The following is a 24631-nucleotide window of genomic DNA, read 5'->3' as shown; positions in this document are numbered from 1 at the left end:
TTGATATCACTCAGCTAGTGGAGATCACTGATTTTTAAAGAAAACAGACCTTAAACGCCCCATTTTTTTGCATTGCATACAGTTCGCCGAAAGTGCTTAACCCAGGTTACTTGCAAATTAAAAGTCCCATACTGTTGTCACACGCGCATTTCAAAATAAAAGTCCGATATAAGCAATATTAAACTTTTGTTGTTTTTTTGATCACACACTCCGCGACCCACTGACCCACCAGTTGAGAAACACTGGCTTAGATTATATAGACCAGGCTGGGCTGCGGCCCACTAGTGGGCCTCAGGGATCCTGCAGGTGGGCAGCGAGATAGCTTAAAACTTAAATATTATACTATAATCATATGATTTCATTATTAAACTTGTCATATTAAAATGATGTAATGACATTTCCAGTTTTCTAAATAAGCTAATTCGGGCTTGGTTCAAAAACAGCCTCTCTGTTAAATGCGAATATCCAACCACTGTGCATCAACTAGGACTACGTCTTCAGTTGTATAAATCAAATCGTCACGTAAATGGAGCAATGTAGTGTAACAAATGTAACAATGATTGGAGTTAGGGTGCTTTAACACCTGTGAATCAATTCAGTTGTTCCAAAACAGAGATTGCTATTGTTACATTGTTGCTCTTTGCTTCTGGTGCGATTCACATTCACACGGCAAAGTGTATAAACGGACCAAAAGAGCTAAAACAAGTCACGTCTGAGTAAACTCTCCTCACATCGGTCAGAGTTTCAGGGTTTATTTTGCAGAGTCAGGGGGGTGGGGGGAGAGGTTGGTGGTGTCTGACAAGGTGTGCGCGATGTATCTGAAGAGCGAGGAGGGATTCGGTGTGGAGGGGTGAGAAGGGTGCGCGGCGTATTTGAGGACCAGGAGAAAACGCACTATTTCCGGGAGATTATCACTCGTTTGCGGGTACCCGGGAGTCTCTGTGCATTTGCGGGAGACTCCTGAAACTACCGGGAGACTTGGAATGTCTGGAATGACCTCCCGCCCTACTCAAAATTCTCTCATCGTATAGCCGTATGCCTATTACATATCCATAATACACAGTGATATAAATGGGCTCGGATCGTATTGCTTTTTCACTACAATCAATCCGCTCCAGAGTTCGTTTCAACTGAGCTGAGACCACCTCATTCAAGCGATCTCGGATCGATTGATTTGCTGCGCATCCTAGCGTGATTGCTGGATTCACATATGCCAAACGAACCGCGCTAACTGGGCAAACGAGACAGGATCCCAAACAAAAGTCTAGGTGTGAAAGCACCCTCAGAATAACCAGCTCACTTAATTGAACACTTTAAAATATCCACATAGTTGTCCAAATTAACATCTTACAAATGTTTTATAATGAACGCTTACATGTACAGTAGGATCCAGGGAGACTCGGGGGTGTTTCAGGAGTGAACAGCTGTGCACTGTTCCAGCGAACTTCAATAATGTCCAGCTACACACCCAACCGCCTTCAGATCGATGTGTCAACAGATTTAGAGGGTTTTTACTGTGTTTTACATGTATTTTAAATAGATATGAACAGTACATCAGTAGATGAATAGTAGTCAGTCTAATTTAAAGCAGCAGCAGTTTTTTTTTCTTTGCCATCTCCTGTTGTCCTATTAGGTTCATTTATTAAAGAAAAGGCCCAAATACTCTGCAGTTGTAAAGAATATCTGAAATAAAAAATTCAGGGGCTTTGAACCTGTCTGTTTTTCATATTTTTTAAATATTAAAATATTTATTATGAATTTTTTATACATATTTATTGTTTTATATATATATATAAAATATGTAGAAAATAAGAGAATAACAGATTTAAATGTTTTGCTAATAAAAAAGCTTTAAAAAGAGCATTTTCTCTAGACAATCTGTTTGGGCCTTTAAGTAATTTTCAGAGGAGGTGATGGACCTCGAAGTGAAAAAGGTTGAGAACCCCTGATATAGACCATTTCGAGGCATGTAAACAATAACAATAGTGCAAACTATAGGGGGTGGGGGACTGGAGCACCTGGAGGAAACCCACGCAAACGCAGGGAGAACATGCAAACTCTACGCTGAAACGCCAACTGACCCAGCCGAGGCCATACCTGCCAAAACTCCCGTTTTTCCCAGGAGTCTCCTGTATTTCTGACCCATCAGAGAGAAAACTATAGCTCATTTCAGCAGGAGTTTAAAGATCAGCGAAGTGACTCAAATGTCAGAGCAATATGAATATGTTTCAAGACATTTTGTGAATGATTTATTAGCTTTAGCTGATTTTTGGGAAGGAAATTCTCATCTGGATTATCACTGTCTGTATAGGAAAGTTTTACAGATGAGGGGTGACCAAGCGGCAACCTCCCACTCTTCTTCGTGAAGCCAATACGGAAGTAACTAAAACTGCAATTCCATCCAATTCAATAGAATTCCAGGAACTCCAGATGTTCATAGACTGCAATGGTAAATTGGTCTATTTTACAGCTGATAAAAACATGTTTAAAGCCTGATACAAAAGATGGTTTTGGTGTATATAGCTAGGAGGTGAGGGGGTGAATGTTTTTTGAACTCATCCGTTTCTTTTTATTAAGTTATATTAAGTCTGCATAATTAAGAGCGTGGCCACTTGAGGGACAGCTACAGTAGGTCTCGCTGGTCGCCGTCATGTCATTCCAGCTGATTAGCCGCTGAACTCAGCATATACATCGTACTTTTGTTTTGTATGGCTTTACACAGTCAGCTACCTTTTGGAATTATTTCCTACAATTGTGTGTTCTTCAGTGATCCTGGGTCCTCGTGTTCTCAATATCATCATCAACAGCCAAAGTTCAGTTCCAAAACTCAAGACCACAAGAACGGAGGACTCATGAAAGTTCCCAAATGCGTTCTTGATATCGAGGATGGAGTCTTAAGCACAAAGCTCAGCTAAAAGCTAACTGTACTATACATTTCATGTCTGTTTGATAAAACACTTTAAAGAAGAAAGACAGGAATGAATGACTACACATAGCCTATATTTAGTCAATGTTTGGACGTCTATTAGACGTCTTTTAAATACAAAAATTTGCTTGGTGGCTTCTGCCGTTCTCAAAGAAAGCGATTTGTGTAATTTATGTAATTTTTAAGTCTGTTTTGTTGGTTAGCTCTAGCGTGGCTGCGTCAGACAGTAGCGCATTTCACTTTAATGACAGCCGTCTTGGCCAAACATTCCTCTGTGTGCTCCAAAAACAGGCTTTGCCAATTCCGAGCTGTAAATAAGAGATGCTGTTTGTATCCCGAGGAGGACACGCGCTTTCTGAACTCTGCTTTCTTCTTCCAGCAAAACCTGACACCGATCCCGTCTGTCTGGCAGAAGGTTGGTACAACGCTGTACATTAAAGAAATGTCAGGCTGCTTTGAAATTACGCCCTACCTAGTCCTCGTTGAGCCGTGTTTGAAAGTGTGTTTGGCCTGAAAGAGTCTTTTGGTTATAGCTCTGCTCTGTAATGAAGGATCGATTGGAAAAGCCTCTGTTTTCTTTGCTCCAGTGGGCCGCGCCGCCTTTGCCTTGGTGTTCTGAAATGAGAAAGTGCTGATTTAACAGCTTACTTGTGTATATCTTGTAATAGGGTTTTAAAAGATAAGGCCGGTAAGCTACATTACCTCCATTATGGCTTTGTGAAAGTCTGTTTGTTTCTTTTTAAAGCTAAAAAAGATTTGATTTTTGATTCTGATACTAACCTTGATGGGAAACTAGGGCTGAGCGATACGGCAAAAAAAAAAATAAAATAAATTCACAATATAATTATTGAACAATTTTTAACAATCCATTTAGGACGATTATGATTTTTAAAATTTATTTAACCCAATTTACTTTAATTTACCAGCATTACTAATGCAAATGGCGAGGCAGTGGCGCAGTAGGTAGTGCTGTCACCTCACAGCAAGAAGGTTGCTGGGTCGCTGGTTCGAACCTCGGCTCAGTTGGCATTTCTGTGTGTAGTTTGCATGTTCTCCCTGCATTCGCGTTCCGGTTTCCCCCACACTCCAAAGACATGCGGTACAGGTGAATTGGGTAGGCTAAATTGTCCGTAGTGTATGAGTGTGTGTGTGAATGTGTGTGTGGATGTTTCCCAGAGATGGGTTGTGGCTGGAAGGGCATCCGCTGCGTAAAAACTTGCTGGATAAGTTGGCGGTTCATTCCACTGTGGTGACCCCTTATTAATAAAGGGACTAAGCCGACAAGAAAATGAATGAGTGAAGGAACTAATGCAAATAGGTTTAATAGTCAAAAACAAAAAAAAATTGATAAATGAAATGTTAAAGTGTAAACCATGGGTGTGGGACCTTTTTTCTATAAAGGGACATTTACATCTTTGTAACATTGTTTAGGGGCCATACTAAATTATTAAACATACTGTATATATATCCCTATCCTCTCTAATGCAATGGTTGAAACTCTGTGGCAAGGCCACTTAACTTTTCAAACAGTAATCCAAATTTGTTCATTGCCAAAATGATTCACATGTGACTTCAGTGTCAACGCTTGACAGAGTGGTTGGTTGAAATTGGGGCTGACGCAATCATCATAGCAGCGTCAGCCAATGAAATTAGTCCCTAATTGACTACTTTCTGAGCTGATGTATTTGCATAAAGCAATCTGATTGGCTGATGCGTCCTGTGCCGCTTGAAAAGTTGAGAAGTTCCTAACTTCTGAGGCGATCAATGCCACTGAAGCAGCGCCGATAGATCCACAATGCAATTCGACAACGCCTGACATCACCCATTCAAAGTGAATAGGAAGCATTGACGCTGACGCCCTGTGCATACCTGCCAACCCTCCTGTTTTTCCCGGGATTTTCCCGTATTTTACAGTTCTATCCCAATATTATCCCGTAAAGGTATTTTCCCCTATTTCTCACGTATTTTCAGTCTTTCTCTGAATGGTGGCAAATAAAGCAGACCCTCCCTGTTTATAACCCATACCGCCAAACCACCAGGGTCCACCCTTGCTCTTAAATAAGAGTCTGTTGTGAGCTTTCGCCTTTTTTAGGCATGAAAACACTTTGAAATAAAAATAAAAACGACAGGATTCCCATTCTTTTTCATTACAGGTGCTGTCTCCACTTCATATACAATCCTCAAAACAATCATATATCGGTGCACGACTGTCAGCTGATGCACTCCATAGTGATAAATAGACGCTGTTTCCCAAACGGATTCTGTACACGCATGAAGCGGAGCAAAAGTCTGGGTTTTGGGTGTGTGTTTAAACAGACATACACACAATTAATAATAATAATAATAATAATAATAATAATAATAATAATAATAATAAAAATACACAATTATAATAATACACACATTTATTATTAATAATAATAATACACACAATTAGTAATAATAATAATAATAATACACACAATCATAATAATACACACAATTAGTAATAATGATAATACAAACAATTATTATTATTTATAATAATACACACAAAATCAATAATACACACAATTAATAATAATAGTAGTAATAACAATAATAATATACACAAAATCAATAATACACACAATTAATAATAATAGTAGTAATAACAATAATAATATACACAATAATAATAATTCACACAATTAATAATAATAATATCTAAAGATGTCGATCTTGGTGGATTTTTTTTAAACACAACTAATTTCGTCTTAAATGAGCATAAAAAGTTAGGAAAGCAGTCTGATGCTTTCATAATACGGTAGATGTGTGCATTTTTAAAGTGACACCAGTTATTTAATGTAATCAAATATACAACTCTTTCATTGAAACTTTAAGTAATTTTACAAAAGAGAAGTTAAAGGCCTACAAATCTTTGAATGCCTACAATTTTATTCTGTGTGGTCATTTGCAAGAAATAATGTTCCATGATTACCAGATTCAAAACTATGTAGTGCTAAAAACTGAGGTTCTGCCTAGCTAAAAACAAGAACAGAAGACGGAGCTGTACAAGGCCTGGGTAATCATCAACAAGCAGAACTACTGCATTCTGACAGTGAACTGCATTTGTACTGCAGGGTGTATGAATGTACATTTTTACATTTCATTCTAAGCATTCAGTGTCTGCAGTTTAATTCAGCATGTTTAACTGTTTTTGCTGAAATCATTGCTGCACCCAACAACGAGTGATGTGTATGATTCAGTATAGCGTTAACTTAACTGATATAACATGAGAATTGCAGAGTCGAGCATTTTTAATTAGGTCCTCACTCCATTTAGCACTTATGGTGGTTTTTTGTCTATGGTTGGCATTAAAGCAGTGTGGTGTATGGTAAAATTTAAGTTTTCTATTTGTGGACTTGTGAATTTGACATCCTACCACACAACACGACATGTTTACTATTGTAACCGGTCCTTTTTTGCCATCGGTATGTGCGGTTGAACTAGTGTGACGTAGGTTGGTAATTCCCCTATAAACTAAACTAAACCTAAGCAATTTCAAAATATAGAAACTGATAAAAACTAGTAAATCTGCCTCTAAAAAGTATTTAAAACTAACTCAATTTGAAAACAAAAAGTCAAAAAATAAAAACTAAAACAGTGAAAAATACTTGTGGTTTATTTATAAAACTAATTTCGAGAGGAGCACGTGCTTATGATCAACACGGCTGGCAGCTCATTAACTCCGTAATCTGCCCTATTAGATGATTATGGAGGCATTATAAATAACCAAAGTTTTTCACTCCAGTTATCTTTGTCTCAAAGCTTTCCCCCCTTCCACCCCGACTTCACACCCCTTTTTTTTCGAAACGGTGGCCCAGTGGCTAGCGCTGTTGCCTCAAAGCAAGAACACCACTGGTTCAACCTCCTATTGGGCCGGTTTGTGTTTCTGTGTGGAGTTCCCATGTTCTCCCCGATTTCCCCGGTTTCCTACCACCGTCCAAAAACATACACTATAGCAATCGACTAAACCAAATTATTACCTAAGATGACCTTAGTTTACACTTCTCACACGGCGACAAGCAGGGGAGTTCTCGAGACCTTCCTGAGCTCGAACTCCCCTCTCGCCCTCCTAAAGGGAGGGAGCCCCGGGCTCGAGGATATTACGAGCCCTGGGCTCTCTCCCGGGACAGCATGCCAATTAAGCTTTTTTGATTATTAGCTAAGTGTGAACTCTTGAAAAATCTATTATAACCTTGGACTCTAGGATACACAAGACATGTTACTCGTATACTTTTGAATGGGGAAACGTGTAACTGTCAATATGGCGAATAAAGCCCCGCCTTCTAGTAGAGGAGCCAATCAGTGATCAATATATGTCAAATAAAGCCCAACTTCTAGTACAGGAGGCAATCAGCGATCGCTATATGTCTAATAAAGACCGCCTTCTAGTACAGGAGCCAATCAGCGATCGCTATATGTCAAATAAAGCCCGCCTTCTAGTACAGGAGCCAATCAGCGATTGCTATATGTCAAATGAAGCCCGCCTTCTAGTACAGGAGGCAATCAGCGATCGCTAAATGTCAAATAAAGCCCGCCTTCTAGTACAGGAGCCAATCAGCGATTGCTATATGTCAAATAAAGCCCGCCTTCTAGTACAGGAGCCAATCAGCGATCGCTATATGTCAAATAAAGCCCGCCTTCTAGTACAGGAGCCAATCAGCGATCGCTATATGTCAAATAAAGCCCGCCTTCTAGTACAGGAGCCAATCAGCGATCGCTATATGTCAAATAAAGCCCGCCTTCTAGTACAGGAGCCAATCAGCGATCGCTATATGTCAAATAAAGCCCGCCTTCTAGTAAGGGAGCCAGTCAGCGATCGCTATATGTCAAATAAAGCCCGCCTTCTAGTACAGGACCCAATCAGCAATCGCTACAGAATGACAATTCTCTGGGGGAGGGGCTCAGACCAGACGTGAGTTTCTGGAGATTTTGTGTGATTTTAACATTTCGAGATAAAACAGAGACAGATGTTGTTTATTTTATTGGTGATTTGTAGTATGAAATTTAATCATAAGCTTGGCTAATAGTTTTGGAGAATTTGATGTTTCCCCATTCAAACAAAATGCCCAGAGGCGTTTTAAAGATGGCTGCCGAGTGAAATGACTTGTCTTGAATGGAGTTTGTTATAACCTTGGATTCTACAAATAACGTGTTCTGTGGCTCTTGATCAACAATATTTCTGACTCAGCATTGCACATCTTGCTATGCGACTATTGCGAATGCGCACATTGATGCTGAAGCCATATATTGTGCAGCCCTAGTATGAATACGAAAGAGAACAGCCTTTTCCTACTTTTCATTCTACATTCATAAGAGACAGATTAAAGAGCTGAAGCTTTAACTCTGTCCACCTGCAGTCTTGAGCTGGAGAGAAAGCAGGGTTTCCAATCGGCAGGTGGGACAAAGCGGGGAGCGTCTTCTCAGTTCTGCAGTTCTCCATTGATCTACTGCCTAGAAACTGAACCCCGGGTCGCTGGGGCTTATAGATCGCCTGCAGAAATAGCCTGAGCAGCGGCTGAAGAGTCTTCCCTCCCCAGACAGGCCACCGATAGCACCACGTGTGTATTTATAGATGAACCACAAGCAAACCTGAACCTGGATCAATACGCTCTGAGACGTGACACCATCTGCCCTCTGCAGGCCTGATAACCTGGTGGAGAGAGAGACAGAAAGAAACAGCCCCGGGACACTTGACGGGAGAAACCTCGAAGCCTGTGGGGGGAGAAAAGTCAAGGTGAATAGCAGAGAGAAATATGCAAGGAATAATTGACTCCGGTTTGTTGTATTATTAGGAAAATAATGCACATTTGAGATAGTCATGCTTCGCCACAGCCGTTATATCTCAGGTGTGCATTATTTCCCAATAATCCAATGGACCAGTGTTAATTATTCTACTTATACTATGGTTACTACATTTTAAGGCACTGTTCAAATGTTGTATATAAGACATTTGTCAGGGTTTTGTCCTCAAACTGTTACTGCAGGTTTCTTTTTCTTCTGTAAATGCTGAATAGTCATTCTATATAAAACGAATAGTCCTCATTTCATTACTTGAGTCATTACATACAAAAATGTTGAACTAGTGGTCAAAATCTGTCAAACTAATTTTATAAAAGAAATTTAAATCTTTTTTTTCCTGAAAATGTCTTTAAAATTGAACAATTTGATGAATGATTTACAGGCCTGTGTATGTTATAATCTCAGTTCCAATATGTACTGCAATATTGTGTACAGTTGTGCACAGCTCTACCTAAAGGGAGTTTATGTTTGTTGTAAATAAGGGTGTGTTTATTCTTTTGCACAATGCTGTGAGTAAATTAGGATTGCAAAGAGCAAATGCAGAGTAAAAATGTGAAACATACATATTCAGTGTCTTGTACTTAGATAACTCACTCAATGCAGTGATGTCTCACTTTACTGTAGTTTTCAAATGGCTGTGCGAATAGTCTATAGTGCTGTCTTGAGCATTTTCAGGAAGTGTCACCAAAATCTGACTTTTTTGCATTGAAAAAATGTACAGAGTAAACTGTCAAAATGAAAACATGACTAAGCCATTTGACTATCTTGTTCATAAACAATGGTGTCAGAACTTTTCATTTTGATGGCTCTGACACTTTGATTGACATGAATACTTGCTTTTGAGGAATGAGCTCTCCATTTTGAGCATGTGACGCGCTTTTGCAGGTTATCAGCTAGGTTTTGCAGTTTGTACTAATAGTTTTGAGAAAATCATAAAATGTTGTGCAAAAATGCACTAGTGTTGTGAGAAACGCACCAAAGCGACTGAGAAAAACTATAAATCAAATACAAGACTTTTTAAGAACCTTTTATTACCATTATAAATTTAATTGAGACTTATGCAGGGCTAAACATGACTAATTTATTGTAATGGCACGGTTACTTCTGTAAATAGTTTTTGTACTAATAGAAGATCATGTAAATGGATGTGATGCTTTAGTTTTAGGGAATTAAATACAGAGAATTTGCTGTTAAAATGTCTAACAGCTATTGTGAATTGTAAATCCTTGCTATAAAAAAAAAACAAATATTATTAAAAAAAAAAAAAGTATTGAGATCAAGGGTGTAGACTCACTATTGACATTGGTGGGGACATACAGTTGAAGTCAGAATGATTAGCCCCCCTAAATTATTAGACTGCTTGTTTATTTTTTCCCCAATTTCTGTTTAACGGAGAAAATATTTTTTTCAACACATTTCTAAACAATAATTTTAATAACTGATTTCTAATAGCTGATTGATTTTATCTTAACCATGATGACAGTAAATAATATTTTACTAGATATTTTTAAAGACACTTTTATACAGCTTAAAGTGTCATTTGAAGGCTTAACTAGGTTAATTAAGATAACTAAGGAGGTTAGGGGAATTAGGCAAGTTATTGTAAAACAGTGGTCTGTTCTGTAGATTATCAAAAAAAATTTATATATATAGCTTGAAGGGGCTAATAATTTTGTCCCTAAAATGGTTCATAAAAAATTAATAACTGCTTTAATTCTAGCCGAAAATAAAACAAATAAGACTTTCTCGAGAAGAAAAAATATTATCAGACATACTGTGAAAATGTCCTTGCTCTGTTAAACATCATGTGGAAAATATTTTAAAAAGAATAAAAAAAAATGAAGAAGGCTAATAATTCTGACTTAAACTGTATATACCTAGAGTGCAAGCATTGGAAAGCTCAAATTCTGTTTTGCACTTTTAAAAACATGATTTAAGTGCTTAATAACATAAAATAAACACTTAAAATACAAATAACAATCATGTACCATGCTGCAAAAGTCAATTATTTTATGGCTTTTAGGAAGGTATGAATGTAGTGTAATTTAGAGAGGTGTGTGATTCTTGATTATTGTTCTTCATAATCATGGAGACCAAAATCAAAACTGAATTTTAATTAATTGCACTGCCTTAATTAATAATATTACGGTGAACAAGTAGCAAACTTGACTTGGTGTATGTGTAAGTTAAGAGTTGACGAAGATTACGTGAAGTCAGTTCGATTATTGGTAGGGACATTTTTAGTAATTGTTGGATATTGGTGGGGGCACGTCCCCATCGTCCATGCCAATTCTACTCCCTTAATTGAAATGGACTAGAGGTTATTGGGTGTCAGTCCGATTGGGTATCTTCACTTGGACATAAGAAAATTAAGACCCGTTTAAAATTTAAGACCTACAACACAATATTTTAGTCAATTTAAGAGTTTTTAAGGTATAAAATTGTGTTTTTAATATTTAAGACATTTTAAGATTCTGCGGACACCCTGTATTGTGTGTAGCATTCGCATCCAGAGTCTTCTATTATGATTTTTGTAGCTGTGAAATAACTGAAATCATTACATGTGGAACCATGTTTCACTGGCCTCGAACCCGAGAACTCTACAAGTACAACACAACAACACAAAGTGAGCTACTGAGCAAACTGACCACATCAGAAAATCAGTTGGACTTAGATAAATGAGGCAAACGTATTTAATTATAAATAGCAGGCACCATTAGGTTGTTTTGTGATGTTTATATGGTGTTGTGCAGAGAACTGTACAAAAACAATATTTTACGTTTCTGTTTTGACTCATTTTGAGTTTCCATTTCACAGTTCTTGTGTTTTGTTGACTACTGCAAGTATTTTCATGAGTTTTTCCCAGAGCTAAATTTATTTTATTTGGCAGGTTATTAATATAGCAAGATTTTAATTCTCAACTGCAAGTTTATAGCTCAAAATGAGAAAATATAACAGAAAAATTTGTAATTGCAACCTTTTTTCTCTTGTAATTCTGACATTTTCCCCTCAGAATTGCCTCTGGAATTATTTCCTTAAAGCAATCCTGACTTTAATTGTCAGTATTTCGCAGAAATCTGACTTTATTGCCCAAAATTGCAAATTAATTTTTCATATTTATCCCACATTAGCAGGTTAATAACATTTTAAATGTAAAAAGCTGTTTAAAAAGCACTTTATATACTCAGGTTGTAAGATCCGAGTGCATTTCTTAAAATCAGAAGATGTTTACTATAATCTCACGTTTATTAAACCCACAATTATAACAGTCAGAATTATAATAAGAGGTTGTAAACCTTACAATTACGTTGCAAAATATGTCTTGAATACACTAGCATTGTCTTACAACACCAGCAGTTTAGTGTTGAATCCACTTACGTTCATTCAGTTGCTGCCTTTCTTTTTTTTTTTTTTTTTTTGGCCAAAAAACAGTTGACAAGTTTGTAGCAATATTTGTTTACAATACAGAATATAAATTACATTGTCAATGAAAAAGAAATACGAGAGAGAAAGACAGAAGAATAAAAATAAAGAACATGATATAAACTTGAGGGTAAGACATTTAAGAATTAAGAACAGTAGATAAATTAAAGTCATTACAAAATGAAATAGTTCTGTTTGCTTTCTTATTTTTATATAATGAAATTAATTGTATATAATGACTAAATTCTTGTTAAAAAAAAAAACAAAAACAAAAACAGGAAAATATGGTTTAGTATTAGTAAATTTGCATTTGTGGATATGGAATTTACAAAGAAAATAAATTAATTTTATTATAAAACAAGCATTTCTTATTCATACAGATTCATAATAACCAAAAATAATTTATTTAAAAGTAACAGAAACATCTTGTTGTATATTATCATTAATAAATAATCCAATGTTTCCAAAATTGTACAGCATAATTACACTCCCAAAACAAATGAAAAACAGTTTCAGTATGAAATTGACAAAATGAACATTTTACATCAATTTTAGAATGAAACTTTTTAAAGATTGTTTTATAGGATAAAATTTGTTGATCAATTTAAAAGACACTTCTTTGACCTTGTTGGTGAGAAAATATTTTTGTTGCAAAGACCATATTTTTTCCCATATCAAATCTCTCTATATATTATTCCAATAAGAGATTACAGGGGACAATGTAGCAACTTTTTCAATAAAAAGAGATCTAATTTTGTAATTTCTATCTTTTTTGTTTGAAAAACAAATTTTACCTACAAACGTTTCTGTCGGATCAGAAAGGTACACTTTTTTTAGGAGGGAGATGAAGTTGCTGCCTTTTCCTTTTCCGAGTCTGAAGCTCCAGTGTGTCAGACGTAAACAAGCGACTGTGTTGAGTTATATAATGCTTCCCTCTAGCGGTAAAGGTAAGAAGTGCATCCCTCTTCATTCATAATCGCGTAGTGATAATGTAAATAGTTAACATAAATCTATTCATATCTTATTATTCGTTTACAATCGAATTAGAAAGGGGCACAGAGGCCTGTCTCTCTTTTGAGTCCTAATAACACCAACAAATCCCAGCACAAACTTTGCTTACCAAAAAGAAAAGCTTTTTAGAGTTAAAATCAGCACACAGTGGGCCTGTTTCAATAAGGAGGTTCAAACAACAAACAAGTTTAAACTTGAACTCTGAGTTGATTTACCGCGAGATTAAAAACTCAGAGTTTTCGGTTTCAGAATAGCGGATCTGAGTTAGGTCAATCAACTTCGAGTAGACCAACTCAGAGTTAAGCGCGCACACCACGACTATAAAAAGGCATTATCAATGGAGCGCAGATATTACGAGTGACCATGGCAACATCTTAAAAAAGAGATCACCATTTCTTTCTCCAGTTGAACTTGATGTGATCATGCAACGTTATAGCAAGTATGAGTATGTATATTTTTAAAAAGAAGCAACCATCAGTGAAACAGAGACAGTTAGCCTGGGAAAAATGCTGCTCAAGTTAATGCATAATTTTACATTTGAAATATTTAAGTATAATAATAAAAAAGCAATGTAATGTGTGATGTTTATACATTTTTGCTAAACTTTTATACACGTTTATCAGTTTTAATAGACTTACCAGTGCACTTGTGTGTCTGCCTTTTTTCTTGATCAAGTGATAGAGGCTGATATAACATTTAGAAGGTAAGCAGGACTAAAAATAATTTTTAGAAAGAATAATAATCCCATTAATCTAGTTACAGTACATGTCGAAGGTCTGTGAATTTAAGCTAATTTTATTGTTCTGTGTGTGACTAAAAGGTAGGCAATATCTATGTTTCCATCCAAATATATTACATAAATGTATGTGCAAAACTGGAATATTGCATAAAACAGTGGTTCTCAAAATATGGTACGTGTACCACTAGTCAGTGCTACGCGAGCTTCCTTCTAGTGGTACGCAGATGAATCAAATATGTCATATGTACATGCTACATATATTTAAATAAATGATCAAAAATGATTTATACAGTATATGTGACATATATATGACATATATATTTATATATGTGACTATATATGTGACATAAAGCCTATATTTATGAGGTCCAGTCAACATTTCTAGATGTTGATAAACCAGGAGTTTTTTTTTTTTTTTTTTACATTTTTTTAAGAACAGTAACCTACCATTTTTAACTTTTAAAAGTTAAAAATGTATAAAGCATGTATATGTATAAAGTGTGTCGTGTGTAAACGATAAATTGTATTGTGTGCATATGTATATAGTGTATTGTGTGCATATGTATGGAGTGTATATGCATAGTGTAGTTATACAAATACATGCTCTATACATATTCAGACATCATGCATTCTATACAAATACACTCAGTTTATACATATCAGAGATGATACACTCTTGTCAGAGTCTGGGATAGAACCCGGGTCTCTGGTGCGACAGGCGATTCAATTACTCACTGAGCTACTGGAAGTTGAGGATTCCAACCACACTATGCATATACACTCCATACTTATGCACACAATACACTATATACATATACATGCATTACGTGTGTGCATATGTATAGAATGTGTTGTGTGTATATGTTTTAGGTGTATCGTGTGTGTGTGTGTGTGTATGTAAGGCGTCTATGGGACATGTATACGTATCATGTTTGTAAATGTATAGTTTATCGTGTGTGTATGTATAGAATGTATCATGTGTATATATTTATGAAGCATGTATATGTATAAAGTGTGTCGTGTGTAAACGATAAATTGTATTGTGAGCATATGTATATGTATATAATGTATTGTGTGCATGAGTATGGAGTGTATATGCATAGTGTGGTGAGATTTCCAACTTTCAGTAGCTGAAACACACATGATACGCATACATGTCCTATAGACGCCATACATACACATGATACATTCTATACATATATACACACACACATGATACACTTTATACATATACACACAAAAATTCTATACATATGCACACACGTAATACACTTTATACATATACACACACACGAGAAACATTTTATACATATGCACACATGATACACTCCATACACTCTTGTGTGCATATGTATGATGTGTATATGTATGGTGTATCATGTGCGCACATTTATGGAGGGCATTGTGTGTGTATAGAATGTGTGTATGTTTAGATTGTATGATGTGTGCATAAGTATGTAGTGTATCATGTGTGCAGTACATCATGTGCACACATGTTACATTCTATACAAACACAACACACTTTATACATTCCATTTATGATATAGTTTATACATACACACACATGATATGATTCATACATACATACGATACACTTTATTGATATACAAACTCCATATATGATACACTCCATACATATACACGATACAATCCATACATATACACGATACAATCCATACATATACACTCCATAAATATACAGATATGATACATTCTGTACATACACTGTATATATATACACACATTTTAAGTTAATGAATCCAGACACACTATGCATATACACTTAATCATTTACACACATGATACAGTTTATACATATACACTATACATATTCAGACATTATGCATTCTATAGAAATACACACATTTTATGCATTCTATACATATGCACACATGAAACACTTTATACATATACATACATGATGGACATTATGCACACATGATACACTTTATACATATACACAAACAATACATTCCATAGATGGTACACTCTTGTCAGCGTCTGGGGTAGAACCCGGGTCTCTGGTGCGATAGGCGTTTCACTTACTCACTGAGCTACTGGAAGTTGAGGATTCCAACCACACTATGCATATACACTCCATACTTATGCACACAATGCACTATATACATATACATACATGTACATGTATAAAGTGCATTACGTGTGTGCATATGTATAGAATGTATTGTGTGTATATGAAAAGCATGTATATGTATAAAGTGTGTCGTGTGTAAACGATAAATTGTATTGTGAGCATATGTATATGTATATAGTTTATTGTGTGCATGAGTATGGAGTGTATATGCATAGTGTGGTTGGATTTCTCAACATTCAGTAGCTCAGTGAGTAAGTGATTTGCCTGTCGCACCAAAGACCCGGGTTCTATCCCAGACACTGACAAGAGTGTATCATGTGTGCATATGTATAAAACATGTATAAAGTCTATCATGTGTATATAAGTATAAAGCATGTATATGTACAAAGTGTTTCATGTGTGCATATGTATAGAATGTATCAAGTTTGTATAGAATGTCTGAATATGTATAGAACATGTATATGTATAAACTGTATCATGTGTGTAAATGATTAAGTGTATATACATAGTGTGTCTGGATTCATTAACTTAAAGTGTGTGTATATACATATATATATTCAGTGTATTGTGTGTGTATGTATAGAATGTATCATGTCTATATATTTATGGATTGTATCATATATGGAGTATGTATATCAATAAAGTGTATATGTATGGATCGTATCATGCGTGTAAGTATAAAGTATATCATGTATGGAATGTATAAAGTGTGTTGTGTGTGTATAGAATGTATCATGTGTGCATATGATATACTGCATACATATGCACACATGATACACTACATACTTATGCACACATGATACAATCTAACCATACACACATTCTGTACACACACACGATGCCCTCTATAAATGTGCGCACATGATACACCATACATATACACATCATACATATGCACACAAGAGTGTATCGTGTGCATATGTATAGAATGTATCGTGTGTGTATATGTATAAAGTGTATCGTGTGTACGTATAGATTGTATCGTGTGTATATGTATATGTATAAAGTGTGTCGTGTGTAAACGATAAATTGTATTGTGTGCATATGTATATAGTGTATTGTGTGCATATGTATGGAGTGTATATGCATAGTGTAGTTGGATTACATATACATGCTTTATACATATTCAGACATTATGCATTCTATACAAATACACACACTTTATACATTCTATACATATGAACACATGAAACACTTTATACATATACACACAAAAATTCTATACATATGCACACACGTAATACACTTTATACATATACACACACACACAAAACATTTTATACATATGCACACATGATACACTCCATACACTCTTGTGTGCATATGTATGATGTGTATACGTATGGTGTATCATGTGCGCACATTTATGGAGGGCATCGTGTGTGTGTATAGAATGTGTGTATGTTTAGATTGTATGATGTGTGCATAAGTATGTAGTGTATCATGTGTGCAGTATATCATATGCACACATGTTACATTCTATACAAACACAACACAATTTATACATTCCATTTATGATATAGTTTATACATACACACACATGATATGATTCATACATACACACACTCCTTATATGATACACTCCATACATATACACGATACAATCCATACATATACACGATACAATCCATACATATACACTCCATAAATATACAGACATGATACATTCTATACATACACTGTACATATATACACATTTTAAGTTAATGAATCCAGACACATTATGCATATACACTTAATCATTTACATACATGATACAGTTTATACATATACATATTCAGACATTATGCATTCTATATATATGCACACATGAAATACTTTATACATTACATGCTTTATACATATACACACATGATAGACATTATACATGTTTTATACATATGCACACATGATACACTTTATACATATACACACACACGATACATTCCATAGATGGTACACTCTTGTCAGCGTCTGGGATAGAACCCGGGTCTCTGGTGCGATAGCCGATTAACTTACTCACTGAGCTACTGGAAGTTGAGGATTCCAACCACACTATGTATATACACTCCATACTTATGCACACAATGCACTATATACATATACATACATGTATATGTATAAAGTGCATTACGTGTGTGCATATGTATAGAATGTATTGTGTGTATATGAAAAGCATGTATATGTATAAAGTGTGTCGTGTGTAAACGATAAATTGTATTGTGAGCATATGTATATGTATATAGTGTATTGTGTGCATGAGTATGGAGTGTATATGCATAGTGTGGTTGGATTCCTCAACTTTCAGTAGCTCAGTGAGTAAGTAATTCGCCTGTCGCACCAAAGACCCGGGTTCTATCCCAGAAACTGACAAGAGTTTATCATGTGTGCATATGTATAAAACATGTATAAAGTCTATCATGTGTATATATGTATAAAGCATGTATATATATAAAGTGTTTCATGTGTGCATATGTATAGAATGTATAAAGTTTGTGTATTTGTATAGAATGCATGATGTCTGAATATGTATAGAACATGTATATGTATAAACTGTATCATGTGTGTAAATGATTAAGTGTATATACATAGTGTGTCTGGATTCATTAACTTAAAGTGCGTGTATATACATATATATATGTGTGTGTATGTATAAAATGTATCATGTATATGTATGGATTGTATCATATATGGAGTATGTATATCAATAAAGTGTATATGTATGGATCGTATCATGCGTGTATGTATAAAGTATATCATGTATGGAATGTATAAAGTGTGTTCCGTGTGTGTAGAATGTAATGTGTGCATATGATATACTGCATACACATGATACACTACTTACTTATGCACATATGATACAATCTAAACATACACACATTCTATACACACACACGATGCCCTCTATAAATGTGCGCACATGATACATCATACATATGCACACAAGAGTGTATCGTGTGCATATGTATAGAATGTATCGTGTGTGTGTGTGTATATGTATAAAGTGTATTGTGTGTGTATGTATAGATTGTATCGTGTGTATATGTATATGTATAAAGTGTGTCGTGTGTAAACGATAAATTGTATTGTGTGCATATGTAAATAGTGTATTGTGTGCATATGTATGGAGTGTATATGCATAGTGTAGTTGGATTACATATACATGCTTTATACATATTCAGACATTATGCCATCTATACAAATACACACACTTTATACATTCTATACATATGAACACATGAAACACTTTATACATATACATGCTTTATACAGATACACACATATGACACATTCTATACATATGCACACATGATACATTCTATACATATCCACACATGATTCATTCTATACATACACACACGATAAACCCCATACATTTACACACATGATACGCATACATGTCCTATAGACGCCATACATACACATGATACATTCTATACATATATACACACACACATGATACACTTTATACATATACACACAAAAATTCTATACATATGCACACACGTAATACACTTTATACATATACACACACACACACGAAACATTTTATACATATGCACACATGATACACTCCATACAATCTTGTGTGCATATGTATGATGTGTATATGTATGGTGTATCATGTGCGCACATTTATGGAGGGCATCGTGTGTGTGTATAGAATGTGTGTATGTTTAGATTGTATGATGTGTGCATAAGTATGTAGTGTATCGTGTGCAGTACATCATATGTGCACATGCACACATGTTACATTCTATACAAACACAACACACTTTATACATACCATTTATGATATAGTTTATACATACACACATGATACGATTCATACATACACACGATACACTTTATTGATATACATACTCCATATATGATACACTCCATACATATACACGATACAATCCATACATATACACTATACAATCCATACATATACACTCCATAAATATACAGACATGATACATACACACATTTTAAGTTAATGAATCCAGACACACTATGCATATACACTTAATCATTTACACATATACATATACATATTCAGACATTATGCATTCTATATATATGCACACATGAAACACGTTATACATTACATGCTTTATACATATACACACATGATAGACATTATACATGTTTTATACATATGCACACATGATACACTTTACACATAGACACACACGATACATTCTATAGATGGTACACTCTTGTCAGCGTCTGGGATAGAACCCGGGTCTCTGGTGCGACAGTCGAATCACTTACTCACTGAGCTACTGGAAGTTGAGTAATCCAACCACACCATGCATATACACTCCATACTTATGCACACAATACACTATATACATATACATATGCATACAATACACTTTATCGTTTACACACGACACACTTTATACATATACATGCTCTATACATATAGTCACATGATACACTTTATACATATACATGCTTTATACATATAGTCACATGATTCACTTTATACATATACACTCCAAACTCATGCACACATGATACATTATATACATGCACACACACACACATGATACACTTTATACACATACACACACACGATATATTCTATACATATGCACACACATGATACTTATATACACGTATATGTATACACGTGATACTATAAATATTCACACGATACATATATTCATACTGAGCTACTGGAAGTTGATGAATCCAGACACACCATATATGTAGCATGTATATACTATAATACATATACATTTCATACTTATACACACATGATACACTTTATCCATAAACACACTCTATACATTTACACACATGATACGTATACATGTCCTATAGACGCCATACATACACATGATACATTCTATACATATACACACACACGTGATACACTTTATACAAATACACACATATACTGGAAGTTAATGTATCGAGACACACTATACATATACACTCCATACATACACACACTAAAACAGGACTGATTTTTGTAATCCCCAAAGACAAGAAAGAAATAAAGTAGTGACTGCAGGTTGAAGGAAAGTAGTGGAGTAAAAGTACAGATACTGCATATGATACACTCTTGTCAGCGTCTGGGATAGAACCCTGGTCACTGATGTGAAAGGCGAACCACTTACTCACTGAGCTACTGGAAGTTGTTGAATCTAGACACACTATACATATACACTCCATGCATATGCACACAATACACTATATACGTCACAGGTGTCAAACAGCCAAAAGGGCCGCAGCTCTGCACAGTTTAGTTCCAACCATAATTAAACACACCTGATCAAACTAATTTAGTCCTTCAGGCTTGTTTGAAAACCTACAGGTAAGTGTGTTGGAGCAGGGTTGGAACTAAACTGTGCAGGGCTTCGGCCCTCCAGGAATTGAGTTTGACACCCCTGATATACATTTACATTTGCACACAATACACTTTATTGTTTACACATGATACATTTTATACATATACATGCTTTATACATATACACACATGATACACTTTATACGTATACACTCCAAACTCATGCACACATGATTCATTCTATACATACACACACACACGATACACTTTATACATATACACAAACACGATACATTATATACATATGCTCACACGTAATACACTTTATACATACACACACACGATACACTCCGTGTATATATATATATATATATATATATATATATATATATATATATATATATATATATATATATATATATATACACACACACACACACACATACACACACACACGGTACATTCCATCCATATAGACACACAATACATTCTATACATACACAAAATACATTTTAGACATATTCACACAACACACTATACATTTACACACAGGATACACTTTATACATGTGCATACTCTATACATACGCACATGTTACACTCCATATATATAAGCACATGATACATTCCATACATATTGACACAATTTGTCAGCATACAGCATAGAACCCGGGTCTCTGGTGTAAGAGGTGAATCATTTGCCTACTGAACTACTGGAAGTTGATGTATCGAGACACACTATACATATACACTCCATACATATACACACTAATACAGGACTGATTTTTGTAATCCCCATAGACGAGAAAAAAATAGTGACTGCAGGTTGAAGGAAAATAGAGGAGTAAAAGTACAGATACTGCACATGATACACTCCAAACATATGCAAACACTCATGTCAGCATCTGGGATAGAAGCTGGGTCTCCGGTGTGAGTTGAATTATTTACCCACTGAGCTACTGGAAGTTGATGAATCCAGACACACTATGCATATACACTCCAAACATATGCACACAATACACTTTATCGTTTACACACACGATACACTATACATATACATGCTCTTTACATATTCACACATGATACATTCTATACAAATACACACACTTTATACAACTAAGGAACGAATGAAGGAACGAATGAATGAACAAAGCACCTAATGAGAGAAGGAACAAAAATTATGAATGAAAGAACGAATAAATTTAAGGCGGTAACAGCATAAATGCTTCATAATTTCACTACTTGTTTGATTTATTCGTTGTTAACAGCCTAAATGGAAAATTACTGTAGTAGTTTACAATAAAAATGTAGTGTTTTAAGAATCACGGTGTAGTAAAGCTACTAAACATATTGTGGTAATTCAACAGTTGCTAATATTACAACTATACTAATAAAAACAATAAATCGCACTATAGTTAATATTATATGTTGAAGCATTCATTAGCAAAGTATTGCACTGTAAATACTGTACTACACAATACTATATAGTTTGATTTAAAAATACAATAGTTTTATTTACTATTTATTTATGAAATATTAGGACATATACTTTATTTTTTATCACTACTATTGTCATTTGTGAAATATATTTCTATAATGAGTTTTAATCTGGACATCAGAGGTCCCTTAATATAATATAAACCTACTTATTTCTAAAGGCATAGGAAGTATACTTTGTGTTTATAAAGTCATATACAGCATGTGAGTAAATAAAAACTGAAGTAGTGTGATATGATAGCAGGTGTTAAAATATATTAATATAATAAATGCCAGTAAAAATTAACATCTGTTTTAACTCCTTTTATCCATCAGGAAGTATCTGTTTGTTTATAATTGTAAAGATTTAAATGAGTATAACTTTTATATTAATATTGTTTTGTGATAAAGTGTAAGTGCTCCCCGTTATACTGGAGATTTTAAAGTATCTGTGTGGTTTAAATTTCACCAGCTTGCTTCAAATATACAGTAATCACCAAATATCTTAGTTTATTATTATTAATATTATAATAATAATATTATATAATATATATATATAATTATAAAACTCGACATTATCATTTTTAGCTCTTTGATTATGTAAAAGGGAGAATGTGTTAGTACTTTTCAGGTAAACGTACTTTATTTGTTTGCTCTGCTCATTATTCTTCATCTGTTCAAGCTTAATATCTATTTCAACATAAAATATATCAATGCCAAGCTGCTTTAGAAGTGATAAATGATCAGCTCAGCTCAATGCTTGCCATATTTAGATATTTTATTGGAATGATAGGACGGATATTATGACAAATCTTTCCTCCAAATTGGCAAATCCTATCTTAGAAAGAATTCGAAGAAGTACACAATAATAGCTCAAATCATAATTGACTGCAAAGTATAAACACAAAATAATTCAAGTCTAGAGAGAAAGTCCCTTTTTCTTCCGTTTGATTGTATGCATTTATAATATATATTACTGTATGATACGACTCAACACATTTCTAAACAACCATTATTCGTTTTCGTTCGGCTTGCTCCCTTTATTTATCAGGGGTCACCACAGTGAAATGAACCACCAACTATTCCAGCATATGTTTTACGCAGCGGATGCCCTTTCAGCTGCAACCCAGTTCACCTACAGCGCATGTCTTTGGACTGTGGGGGAAACCGGCACACCCTAGGGAAACCAACACAAGGAGAACATGCAAACTCCACACAGAAACGCCAAGTGGGCGGGATTCAAACTGTCGCACCTGCTGCAGTGCCCTCATGTGGACTCTTGAGGGCACTAGCTTTTGCTTTGGTTTTTGTTTTCCTGCGGGCCCGTTACGCGCCCTCCTCTAGTCTTTGTTTATCCTTTTCTCTCCTTTCCATCCATGAAGATGATTCTGTTTCTCTTTTCAGCTCCTAACGCTAAACTAAGACATTTAGAAGGTTGTGTAGGATTAATTTTATTTTCTTTATATATTTTACCTTTAGGATCTATCTTTCGTAAATATGGGGTGGCTTTTCATTTTTATGCTGACGACACTCAGATTTATGTCCCTTTTAAAAGTAGGGATAAAAAGGGGCTTGACTTCTTTATGAGATGTCTAGTCGAGGTTAAGAGCTGGCTTTCGTCAAATTTTTTAAATTTCAATGAAGAAAAAACTGAGCTGGTCTGGTTTGGCGATCCTAACCCTCTGCATTTATCAGGTTTTGGTGAGCTTTCCACTTATCAAAAACCTGTTGTTAGAAACCTAGGATTTCAATTCGACAGTGACCTGAAATTTAACAAACAAGTAAATACAGTTGTTAAATCCAGTTTTTTCCATTTACGACTTGTGGCAAAAGTAAAGTCGTTTCTCTCTTTTAATGACCTTGAGAATGT

At 35.0% G+C, this 24631-nt stretch overlaps 1 long non-coding RNA gene across 1 annotated transcript; it reads left to right on the top strand.

Annotated features, from left to right (window-relative positions):
* The first annotated feature begins 5703 nt into the window (after positions 1–5703).
* On the top strand, positions 5704–9230 carry LOC147831667 (uncharacterized). The gene is made up of 2 exons (XR_015522467.1): positions 5704–8735; positions 8800–9230. It is a non-coding gene; the product is annotated as an uncharacterized LOC147831667 (long non-coding RNA).
* Positions 9231–24631: the final 15401 nt, after the last annotated feature.

Source organism: Danio rerio, chromosome 22 (genome assembly GCF_052040795.2).
Source record: "Danio rerio strain M-AB ecotype USA chromosome 22, GRCz13ab, whole genome shotgun sequence".
Classification (NCBI taxonomy): Eukaryota; Metazoa; Chordata; class Actinopteri; order Cypriniformes; family Danionidae; genus Danio; species Danio rerio.
The sequence above is the reverse complement of the archived record's forward strand: the minus strand, read 5'-3'. Positions and strand labels throughout refer to the sequence as shown.